This window comes from Heptranchias perlo, chromosome 33 (genome assembly GCF_035084215.1).
Source record: "Heptranchias perlo isolate sHepPer1 chromosome 33, sHepPer1.hap1, whole genome shotgun sequence".
Taxonomy (NCBI): Eukaryota; Metazoa; Chordata; class Chondrichthyes; order Hexanchiformes; family Hexanchidae; genus Heptranchias; species Heptranchias perlo.
Window position 1 is genome coordinate 29,564,124 of NC_090357.1, and position 11,163 is coordinate 29,575,286.

The window sequence follows — 11,163 nt, forward strand, 5'->3', positions numbered from 1 at the left end:
CACTAGGTCAACAGTATACCAGTAAATCAGTAAAACAGTACACCAGTACAACAGGAAACCAGTATACCAGGAGATCAGCAGACCCTGAGATCAGTGGACCTTAGACCAGTAGAACTTGAGACCGGTAAACCAGATCAGAGATGGACATCGGGGAGGGGAGGGACATTGGATAGAGAGACATTGGGGGCTGAGAGGGACATCGGAGGCTGAGGGGGACATCGGAGAGGGAGACATTGGAGAGGGAGACATCGGACATCAGAGCAGGGTGGAAAGGTAGGTTTCCTTTATTTTTTAACTTTTTTTTTATTCGTTCATGGGATGTGGGCGTCATTGGCGAGGCCGGCATTTATTGCCCATCCCTAATTGCCCTTGAGAAGGTGGTGGTGAGCCGCCTTCTTGAACCGCTGCAGTCCGTGTGGTGAAGGTTCTCCCACAGTGCTGTTAGGAAGGGAGTTCCAGGATTTTGACCCAGCAACGATGAAGGAACGGCGATATATTTCCAAGTGTGCAATGGTTTTTTATTCAATTTATTTTGTTTATTTTTGCCTGATCCGCCCTTCATGCCTGGTTTCACCAAACGTGAATCGGAGCCGTGGGAAACTGCCCAGGTAAGTTTAAATTCGTTTCAACTATCTACCACATCAGAAATGAAGCACCTTAAGCATCTCAATGAGGTACATTTGGTTCTTTAACTACTTTCAGAATTGTGAAGCCCGTGCCCACACAGGCGGGTCTGTGGGGAACCCGGAAGTCGGCGGGTTGGATCCGGCTTCCGAACCTGCTCGGGATTTTTGCCATTTTCGCAGCCCCCCGCCCCCGCCCCCAATTTGATTTTAAAATTGAGCCCACCATGTGGGGCACAGGTCGACGGTTGCAGTAACGCCTGTCTATTCCCCTGACTATTGAATCCCCTATAACAACTGCATTTCTTTTGCCCCCCATACAGCCGAGTCGCCCACGGTGCTGTGGATTTGCTCCTGACTGCACTCCCTCGAGGTGTCAACACCCTCACTGGTATTCAACACTGAATACCAGTTTGTGAGTGCCATACTCCCAGGGGACTCCTGCACTGCCTGTCCGTTCCTCCTAGTCTGTCTGGTGGTTACCCACTCCCTCTCCGCCTGAACTCTCTGTAGCTGCAGGGTGACCACTTGCTGAAACATGCTATCCACAAACCTCTCTGTTTCCCGTAAGCACTGTAGTGACGCCAGCCGCCCCTCATGGTCAGAAACTCTGAGCTCGAGCTCGAGCAGTTGGCGGCACTTCCTGCACATGTGGTTTTCCAGGACACATAAAGTGTTCTGGAGTTCCCACATGGCACAGGTTGTGAATGTGACGGGCCCCAGCTGTCCTGCCATGTTAGCTACATTATATAAACTGTTTGTTTAGCTTGAAGGCTATCTGACACCAAAACACTAACCACTAAAAAACACTAGCCAATGAATGAAATACTTACTGACTCCCCCTCGGCGCTCCTCCTTGTCTTGTGACGGGACTTTTTGACTTTTTCTTGATTGTTGATTCCTCTCCCGACTCCCTTTATGCTCCGCTCAGTCGTAGTCTATAGTCCTTTGATCTAAATCATGTAGCACCTCCTTCCCTCTCTGCGCCTAATTCCCAGTTGAAAGTCCTCTCCCTGTTAGCACTTCACTCCATTAGAGGTTCACGCTCTATCTTTCCCAGCCTCTGTGCTCAAGCTCGCAAGCAAGATTAGATGAAGTAAGGAGGGAGGAGGCTCACATGGAGCATAAACACCAGCATAGACCAGTTGGGCCAAATGGCCTGCTTCTGTGCTGAACATTCTATGTAATTCTATGTAAGGGTGTGGACAATCCAGCAATGACAGCAATCTCCTTTTATAAACAGGCATTATGAAGTCAGAATCCCTATGTACTGCAGCAAGGACAGCATAACTGCATTTATATAGCGCCTTTAACATAGTAAAATACAGCAGTGCATTCAGACAAAAATTGACACTAAGCCAAAGAGGGAGATATTAGGAGGGGCGACCAATAGCTTGGTCAAAGAGGAAGGTTTTAAGGAGCGTCTTAAGAGAGGTTTAGGGATGGAATTCCAGAACTTAGGGCCTAGATGGCTGAAAGCACGACCGCTAGTGGTGGGGCAAAGGAAGTGGGGGATGGACAAGAGGCCAGGATTGGAGGAATGCAGAGATCTCAGAGGGTTGTTGGGCTGGAGGCGGTTACAGAGACAGGGAGGGGTGAGGGAATGGAGGGATTTGAACACGGGATGAGAATTTTTAAATCTTAAAAGGTGTCCGTGGACCAGGAACCAATGTAGGTCAGTGAGTAAAGGGTGATGGGCGAATGGGACTTGGTGCGAGTTAGAATACGGGCAGCAGAGTGTTGAATGAGCTCAAGGTTTTGGAGGGTAGAAGATGGGAGGCCGGCCAGGACAGCATTGGAATAGACAGGAGCCATACGACCCCTCTGATCCCGGCTTTCATCTGGTACCATTATTTGTTCGGCCTCACCTATGTGCATTCCCATTAATACCACCCATGCTTATGGTGGGCAGCCATTTATAACGGGCGATTAATGTTGGCCATTTGTCAGTCACAATGTCAACTCCAAAGGCACCACTAACAGTCTATTAAACGGCCAACTATTTCGGAAGACTCGGCTGACCAATCAGCTCTTCACACCTCATTAAAGTGCAGTTACATTGGTTGTTTCATCCCCTGCTGACATTTATTGTTTGAGAATTAGTTGCTCGATGTGAATGTTGAATAAATGGGGTGCAGCTCCTACTCAATGTGACCTTTTCTCATCTCCTTAACCTTTAAAAGGAAGTTTCCAATTACTCGTTTTACCGTCCAGCTCCTATAACAGGCAAACTGCGTTAACATCAGCACGCCTGATATAGGCATAACGCCACCATCAAAAACAGATTATCCGGTCATTATCCCATGGCTGTGTGTGGGACCTTGCTGTGTGTAGATCAGTTGCTGTGTATCCTACATTCCAACAGTGACTACACTTCAAAACAAGTTCATTGCCTATGTATTGCTCTGGGAAGTCCTGAGGAAGTGAAAGGCCCTCAATGGATACAAGATCTTTCCTTTCATTTTATACGCCAACCTAGGAAATTAGAAAAACTTAACCAATAGTTTTCGAAAAGCTGACAACTGCCCTGATTATAAACCCATGGCACAGGAAGAAAGCATCTACACGGGCTTTGTATCTTCAGCTGGAGCTATACAGAAAAGCACCAAAATCCCAATGCCAATATTTGAGCAGTCAAGGCAGAATTGGGGCAAGATCTGGTCATGCTAGGTCCCCAGTACTTTTTTTTATTATTCATTCTCTGGATGTGGGCATTGCTGGCAAGGCTGGCATTTATTGCCCATCCCTAGTTGCCCTGAGAAGGTGAGCCTTCTTCTTGATCCACTGATAGTGGCTTGCTAGGCCAGTTCAGAGGGCAGTTGGTCATCCACATTGGTGTGTGACTGGAATCACATATAAGCCATACCGGGTATCGAGGGCAGATTTCAATCTCTGAAGGACATGAGTGAATCAGTTGGGTTTTGACGACAATATAGCTTTTCATGGTCACTTTTACTGATACCAGCTTCTCATTTCAACTGAATTCAAATTCTCAAACTACCATGGTAGGATTTGAATTTACTGTCTCTTGATTATTAGTCCAGTAACATAATCATTACACTACCGTACCCCCAGTAATTCATGCCCATTAGAAAGTTGCCAGATGTGAGGAAAATCGCATATGTCCACCCATATATGGGTGAGTGTGTTATGATGCTATGCAAATGAGGAAATTACATTAGATGACATATTTCCCATTATTTCCGTCTGAAAAATGTCGAGTACAAGAGATGCCTTTACATTCCTGGCAGCCAACGCTACCATGGTTCCGAGGGGAGAATTAAAGCTTATAACCCAGTTTCCCTGAAGCAATCGATCGCAAAAACCAGCCTGATGTGAAAGCGACAGCATTTGAAACCGTTTTGAACCTGTTGGGCTGGTGTTGCTCGTCTAACATTGTGTTAAAGGGTCACAGCAAAATCCCTCCCCCTTACCTCAGGTGGGCCCCCGATTAGTGTTGATCGATTGGGGTGGAAATTCCATCCCGCCCCGGGTTGACGTCCAAAAGGCCTCCGCGGGAATATTGGGGTTAATATTCCTTCATTTGTATTGGAAGGGATAAAAATATAAGGACATGAAAGGCTGAAGGGGAAATCCAAATGTTGAGGGCACATGGTGGAGCACTTCTAGAGGGTCAGGGCCCATGAATCCCTGGATAATTTTCAATAGTTACATTCTGCTTAATTTTCGGCACTTTTGTATTTAATTAATAGATTTTTAAACTTAAAACAAAGTGAAATTTGGATTTTCAACAGACCAATCAGGCTATCACTTTCCCAAAGGTTACCTCAGTGGTACTGCCCACATCCAACCCACCCCCCCGTCCAGTTCAGAGATCCTCTACCCATTCTGGGCACTGTTCACGGAGACACTGCACCCAAACAGCTCACAGAAACTCCCTCTCATCCTCCAACCCTCCCAGTTTACATGAACCTTCTTCTTCCCCTCCCCCTAACTCAACCTGATGCTCTTCTCTCCACCCCCCCCCTCTGCTCCGCCAAATGTCATTGAATCCGGTACTCTCCATGCATTCCCCACCTCAAGCCTGCACTCTCCTCTCCTCCACCCCCCCATTAATGCTGGCATTCTGCTTCCATCTGCACCCCAAACCTTCTGCCCCTTCACTGTCCCCCTTCTTCCTCCCCAGCCCCATTCCTACTGAAGTCTGGCTGCCTATAGACCAGGCCAAGCCCCTCAACCCTCAGCTCCGTATCTAACCAAGTTCTGCTGCTAATAGTCTGAATGGTCCCCTCTATCCTCAATCCCACCTATAAACGAGACCAGTTGTTACAGCCTAGACCAGGTCTCCTCCCCTCAATACTAATCCTATCACAATGGCAGTGATTCCAGCATATGTAGGCAGGAATTCCTCCTCTGTTTCTTTCATGGCAGCACTGCATGGGTTAAGCTTGTTTCCGCACAAAGTGATTTACAAGGAATGAGGGTGCACTCTGTGGCATGTCTACATGACATTGCAAACTGTTCTGTAGTCCAACCTTAACTGGTGTCTAGAGATCAGCCATGATCTTCCTCCCACCTCTCCATGCCCCCCAGGTTATGGAGATTACATTCCACCTGTCGGCTATTTATTCCCATACCTATAGCCTCAGGAGCTTCTGCGCAGTGGTACCCATTAGTGCTCCTAGTGTCTGGTCCTCAAAATCAGTCTTCTGAGGCCCAGTTGTCTTTATTTGACTGGAGTTTGATGTTTAAAGCCTGCTCCCCACTGTGCTAGCTGCCATTAATAGCTGCCGTGCCTCATTATTATTGTTGCTGCTCCATTGGTCAGCTCGTTGTGTGTTATGGTGCATGACTTAATCCTACTTCAAAGATCGCTAAAATCTGGTGCCCCCCAGATAGCACCAGCACCAAGGCTAAAGTACGAGAGGGAAGGTGTTTAGAGGTGCTCTGGATAAATGAGATTCGAGATTTCGATCAGGCTATGAATAACTAACGCTTGCATTATGTCACTAACCTCATTTACACAGCCACCTCCCAGGTTTTTACCTTCACTACATCCCGAAACAAAACACTTTAGTCTGCACTTCCACCTGTCATAGAAAAGCACCAGGGGCCTCACAGTATGTGAGCAGCCTTATCGTACATGGACCGCTGTCTGGGTCAGGGTAAAGGGTGGGACATTGGGTGCGATTGAAGTTACTTTCAGCGTTTTAATCCCAAAGCAACTTGGACAGCGCTGCAGAAAGGTCTCAAATTCGGCTTTGGGCCTCCTCTAAATGCCGCTGGTGAGCTGCAGCATAGTGCCCGTTGGGGGAGGGCAAGAATTTAGCCAGACCAACGTAGGTCAGGTCTAGACGAGGGAGGAAACCCCAGGGGGCCTCGATAGTATGCCGACAATGCACGGAGCTTTTATGTAGGCACGGGTTGGAGCATTCCTGCTTCTCCAGGACCACAAATATTAAAAAATGGACATTTTCTGGGCCGTTTGTACCTGAATGTCACATTATGGGCTCCTCCATCTGGTGCAGGACCCCGATCTGCAAATTAAGGCAGGCACACTGGACAACTAACCGACGAACGAGCCAGTCAGCGTCTGGTGCAATTCTGGCGTAGTTTGGGTGCGACAGATCACAATGCAAAATTCGGTGAGTGCATACTGCCCGTGATTTTCCAACCAATTGGAATGGTGGACAGTGTCATAGAGTCATAGAGTTATACAGCACGGATAGAGGCCCTTCGGCCCATCGTGTCCGCGCCGGCCATCAGCCCTGTCTACTCTAATCCCATATTCCAGCATTTGGTCCGTAGCCTTGTATGCTATGGCATTTCAAGTGCTCATCCAAATGCTTCTTGAATGTTGTGAGGGTTCCTGCCTCCACAACCCTTTCAGGCAGTGAGTTCCAGACTCCAACCACCCTCTGGGTGAAAAAGTTCTTTCTCAAATCCCCTCTAAACCTCCCGCCTTTTACCTTGAATCTATGTCCCCTTGTTATAGAACCCTCAACGAAGGGAAAAAGCTCCTTAGTATCCATCCTATCTGTGCCCCTCATAATTTTGTACACCTCAATCATGTCCCCCCTCAGCCTCCTCTGCTCCAAGGAAAACAAACCCAATCTTCCCAGTCTCTCTTCATAGCTGAAGCGCTCCAGCCCTGGTAACATCCTGGTGAATCTCCTCTGCACCCTCTCCAAAGCGATCACATCCTTCCTGTAGTGTGGCGACCAGAACTGCACACAGTACTCCAGCTGTGGCCTAACCAGTGTTTTATACAGCTCCATCATAACCTCCTTGCCCTTATATTCTATGCCTCGGCTAATAAAGGCAAGTATCCCATATGCCTTCTTTACCACCTTATCTACCTGTTCCGCCGCCTTCAGGGATCTGTGAACTTGCACACCAAGATCCCTCTGACCCTCTGTCTTGCCTAGGGTCCTCCCATTCATTGTGTATTCCCTTGCCTTGTTAGTCCCTCCGTGGCCAATTTCCTGGTTTGCGCTGCCGATAAGGTCTGCACCCCATAAACCGTACAACAAACAGAGTGAGGAGCAGAGAGCCACGGAGAACAGGGTCATCGTTGGTAAACAAGATATCAGAGTAAATGTAGAAAACAAGGGAGGTGATCTCTAAAATAAAATTATAGTTTGATTCATAGGCCTCGATATTAACCCCCGCCCACGACGGGTAGGAGAGGGTCAAGGGAGGGTTAAAAAGTGAGAATCACGTAACCCGACCCCAACACGCGCGCAAGCACTTACCGCCATTTTTACAGCAGTGGATATCGAGGCGTCGGAGTCTCCCGCCGTGGAGAGGCGGGACACTTATTAACATATTTAAATAGGGCTCCTACAATGCAATTGGGAGGCCAATTTCCTGGGGGTCAGGAAACTCGGCACGAGGTTCCGGCTTCCCAAATGGCCATTTCAGCTCTCCTTGTGAGCCAGGTGGAGCAGGAGTGCTCCCCCCCATCCCTCAAGGAAACCTTCGGCCTCCTCCCAGCCCCAATCTGCAGCCTCCCCCCCGCAGCCCTCCTAATTGCTGACCTCCCCCCCTCCTGATCGCCAACCTCCCACTCCCAATTACTGAACTCCCCCCCCTCCTGATTGCCAGGGACCGTCCCTAAGGTTCCCCAGCTGCCCCCTCTTGCCGCTCCCTCTCGCCCGCCGGCCAGCTGTCCATTTGGCCGGCTGTCAGGCAAGGGGCTATAAGATGCTAATGAGGGCCTGTTACTAAATTCGGCAGGACCTCCGCGTCCCCGGCCTTGCCGGGTTCTTTGGCCATTTTTGGCCTCCCCTGAACCCTCCCCAACTCGCCGTAAATATCTTAGTCAGAAATTGCAGCGCTGACAGAATGTGTCAATAACCTTAAGTTAATTACCTGGAGTAAGCATTAGGTCTGTATTTAAGAAAATATTGTTACAAATTATTAATCTTAGAAAATTCTGTATTAATAAAATTTTTGATAACTAGATAGTAGTTGAAGTGTGAATTTAACATAAACTCTCATCGCTCCTCAGTCATGTTCTGCCATTGACTGTATAACTCTTTATAAAACTATGAGGTGAATCGACAAACCTGATCGAGGCAAACTATGGTGAAGGGTTCAAACCCCGGGGTCACAGGTTGTATTGGGAGTGAGAAGGGATGTTGGGTTGAATTTTTCCATCCAAAGCATGATCAAGTTGTAGGATAAGTTACCAGGAGTGGACCTTGAAGTGGAGAGTGTGAATGGGGGTCAAGAAACAATTGAACCTGTTTGTGAAGAGAGAGGGATTGAGGGAGAGGAACCTGGAGTTCACTGAAGGCGACAAATGCATGTTTCTGGTAAAATAAGGACAATGGGATACTTCTTGAGCGCAGTATCACCAACAGTGATTCTGGGTTGTGGAGAGAAGGCAAATAGGCAGAGCTGATCAATTAAAGAGGTGCTATAAAACCTCAAAAGATATTTTGTAACAGTGTTACAGCTTTAGACACCTGTCTCAGTCCTTGAAGAGCGAGGATGAAGAGAAGTTTCTGTCTTTCGGATGAGACGTTAAACCGAGGCCCAGTCTGCCCTCTCAGGTGGACGTGAAAGATCCTACGGCCACGATCTGAAGAAGAGCTGAGGCGTTCTCCACGGTGTCCTGGCCAATATTTATCCCTCAACCAACATCACGATAAAACATATTACCTGGTCATTACCACATTGCTGTTTGTGGGATCTTGCTGTGCTCAAATTGGCTGCCACCTTTCCTACATTACAACAGTGACTACACTTCAAAGGTGCTTCATTGGCACTTTGGGACGTCCTGAGGTTGTGAAGGGCACTATATAAATGCAAGTTATTTGTTTCTTTCTTCTCAATATCAGAACTGGCCCACCAAAGAAAGCTGGAAATCCTGTTTATTTATCAACACAGCTTATTATTGTGTGATAGCAATAACTAGAAAATAAACACAATAAATTCATATATCAACTGCTTCCAATTATTAATATTTAATTCATGAATGTTGCCAGTTTTTGCCTGATGGCACTGGTTCATGCCCGGGTACACTCCCACAGTGCAACCAATCCCCTGATACCTCACCGAGTGACTATTCTTCTTGTATGAGGCTAGACTGTTGCCGTGATATTGAGCATGTGGGGGCTTCACAGCTCAGTCCAATGCTGTCCTCACTTAGACAACAGTACCTCATAGCGGGAGGCACTGGATCACAACTGGGAGCAGGAACGCTGGCTGAACACCCCGACATGCGCTGCCAGCAGGAAAGGCTTTGCACCAGAACAGCGCACTTGTGAAATCCACCCTTATATATCACTCTTAGTAAATTGCCACGCCCGCCCAGGGGATCGCTGTTCGATGTTCTCACGGCGGGGGGGTTTCTGCCTTTGTTTTCCCAACAGGAATCCTCGCTCGCTGTGACTGCGGACTGAAATTCAGCCACACAACCCGCACTATTTTCAGGCCATTTAAAATGATCAGAAACCCCCCCCTCTCACATGTAGCACAAACCCAGATTCCCATGTGCAATTCGGCAGGAGTGCAAAGTCAGGAAACTAGCCTTTATATCACTAAGCTCAGCAAAATGACAGAGCACGAGGTGGGTGGAAACAGGAAATGTATCGGGGAGTCCCAGTTGCTGAATCACAATCACAAGTGAGTTTAGCCTGACCTGAAAGATGGTGTCCCATAAACCTCCACTCCTGATTCAAATGATCCTGGTTTTGTAAAAATGCCATTTTTCAGAAACACAAGTGCAGCAGAATGAGCAATAGCTGAGCCTGAGTTCACTCTCTGTTGCTATGCCAGCGACTGTGAATAGTATTACATACATCTGGTGCTCTGCACAATTTGGTCTGTGTATAACAGCAGCAGACCCTGACTTGATAAATGCAGTGTTACCATCATGGAAAGCAATACTCGAATCATGTCACTGGAGGGGTTTCACAGAGCCAGCATAGGGGGGAGATATTAGTGATGTTTCTGGGAAAGTAGGCTAGTTCTTCTAAGAGTATCCAGGAGATAAGGAGCTGGTGAGCAGCCAAAGGCAAACTCCATGCTACTGCAATCTGTGCAGTCAGTGGCTCAGACTTGAGTCACAATTAATGTTGACAGCCCCTCTCACCTCACCCTCACCTGCTCCCACCCCAAAAAATAACGTGATAAACCCAGATAAGTGGTGTAAAAGTAGACAGGCCGCCCCACTCTAGTATGAGTGAGATGTGAATCTCTCTTTGCACTTGTTCTATTCAAATCATTCAGGTAGCTGATTAATTCAATGTGGAGGCTCTTATCATGAGCAATCCTTTAGAAGAATTGAGTTTCCCCTCTTTTCTGAATCCCATCGTACTTACCTGTTGTCGTAAATATTTGTGTAAATCACCCACAAAGTTTCTTTTTATCTGTTAATTGTATTTGCTTTGATCCTTTTTGTTTCAAATTAAAGCACCAATCAAATATTTGAACTTATTTCTCTACTTACCAACGATGCATTCTCATTTGTAAAACATTTCTTACCTGTGTGAGAGAAACGAGGAGTCTCTGATGCCAGAAGTTAGAGGACACCTTCAAATGTTGCTTCTCCAGTCAAATGCCTTCAGTGCTGAGTTGTTAGATACACCCAGAATTAGACTCAAGCCTTCGCCTTATATACAACCTGGTTTGGTCTCAACTGGCTAGTTCCAAATTTATGTGCAAATAAATCAAAAGGCATTTGAAAGCAACGCTATTTAATGAAAGACGAGAATTTGTACATTACCATCTTATTAATTGTTTCAATTAAACCAATATCTCCTTATCAAAGTATCGTGGTACATTTCAAGCAGTACCTGTCATGAAAATAAAGTTTTTCCACAGATTTGTCCCTGAATCATTGCCAGGTACGGCTGTGGTTTAGTTAGCACCCTCAGGGGTGAAGGTTAACAGGATTTAATTTAATTTGATTGCTGTATTTGCTACCAGAACGTGTGGATCAGTGAGTAGGAAACGTTCAAAGCCCCATTTCATTCCCATGATGATGGTATTTGCATTTTGAAGAGTGTAAATGCTTTTGCAATAACGTGGCCCTTTTGCCAGCATCAAGGACGTTCTGGTATATTAA

General features: G+C 46.9%; 1 protein-coding gene across 1 annotated transcript in view; it reads right to left on the bottom strand.

Moving 5' to 3' along the window:
- LOC137301555 (ATP-sensitive inward rectifier potassium channel 1-like) overlaps positions 1–10,671 on the bottom strand; it is a 73,377-nt gene extending 62,706 nt beyond the window's left edge. The window contains exon 1 of the mRNA XM_067971105.1: positions 10,581–10,671. The gene's annotated coding sequence lies outside the window, so the exon portion shown is untranslated. The remainder of the gene's footprint in view (positions 1–10,580) is intronic.
- Between the last annotated feature and the right edge of the window lie 492 nt (positions 10,672–11,163).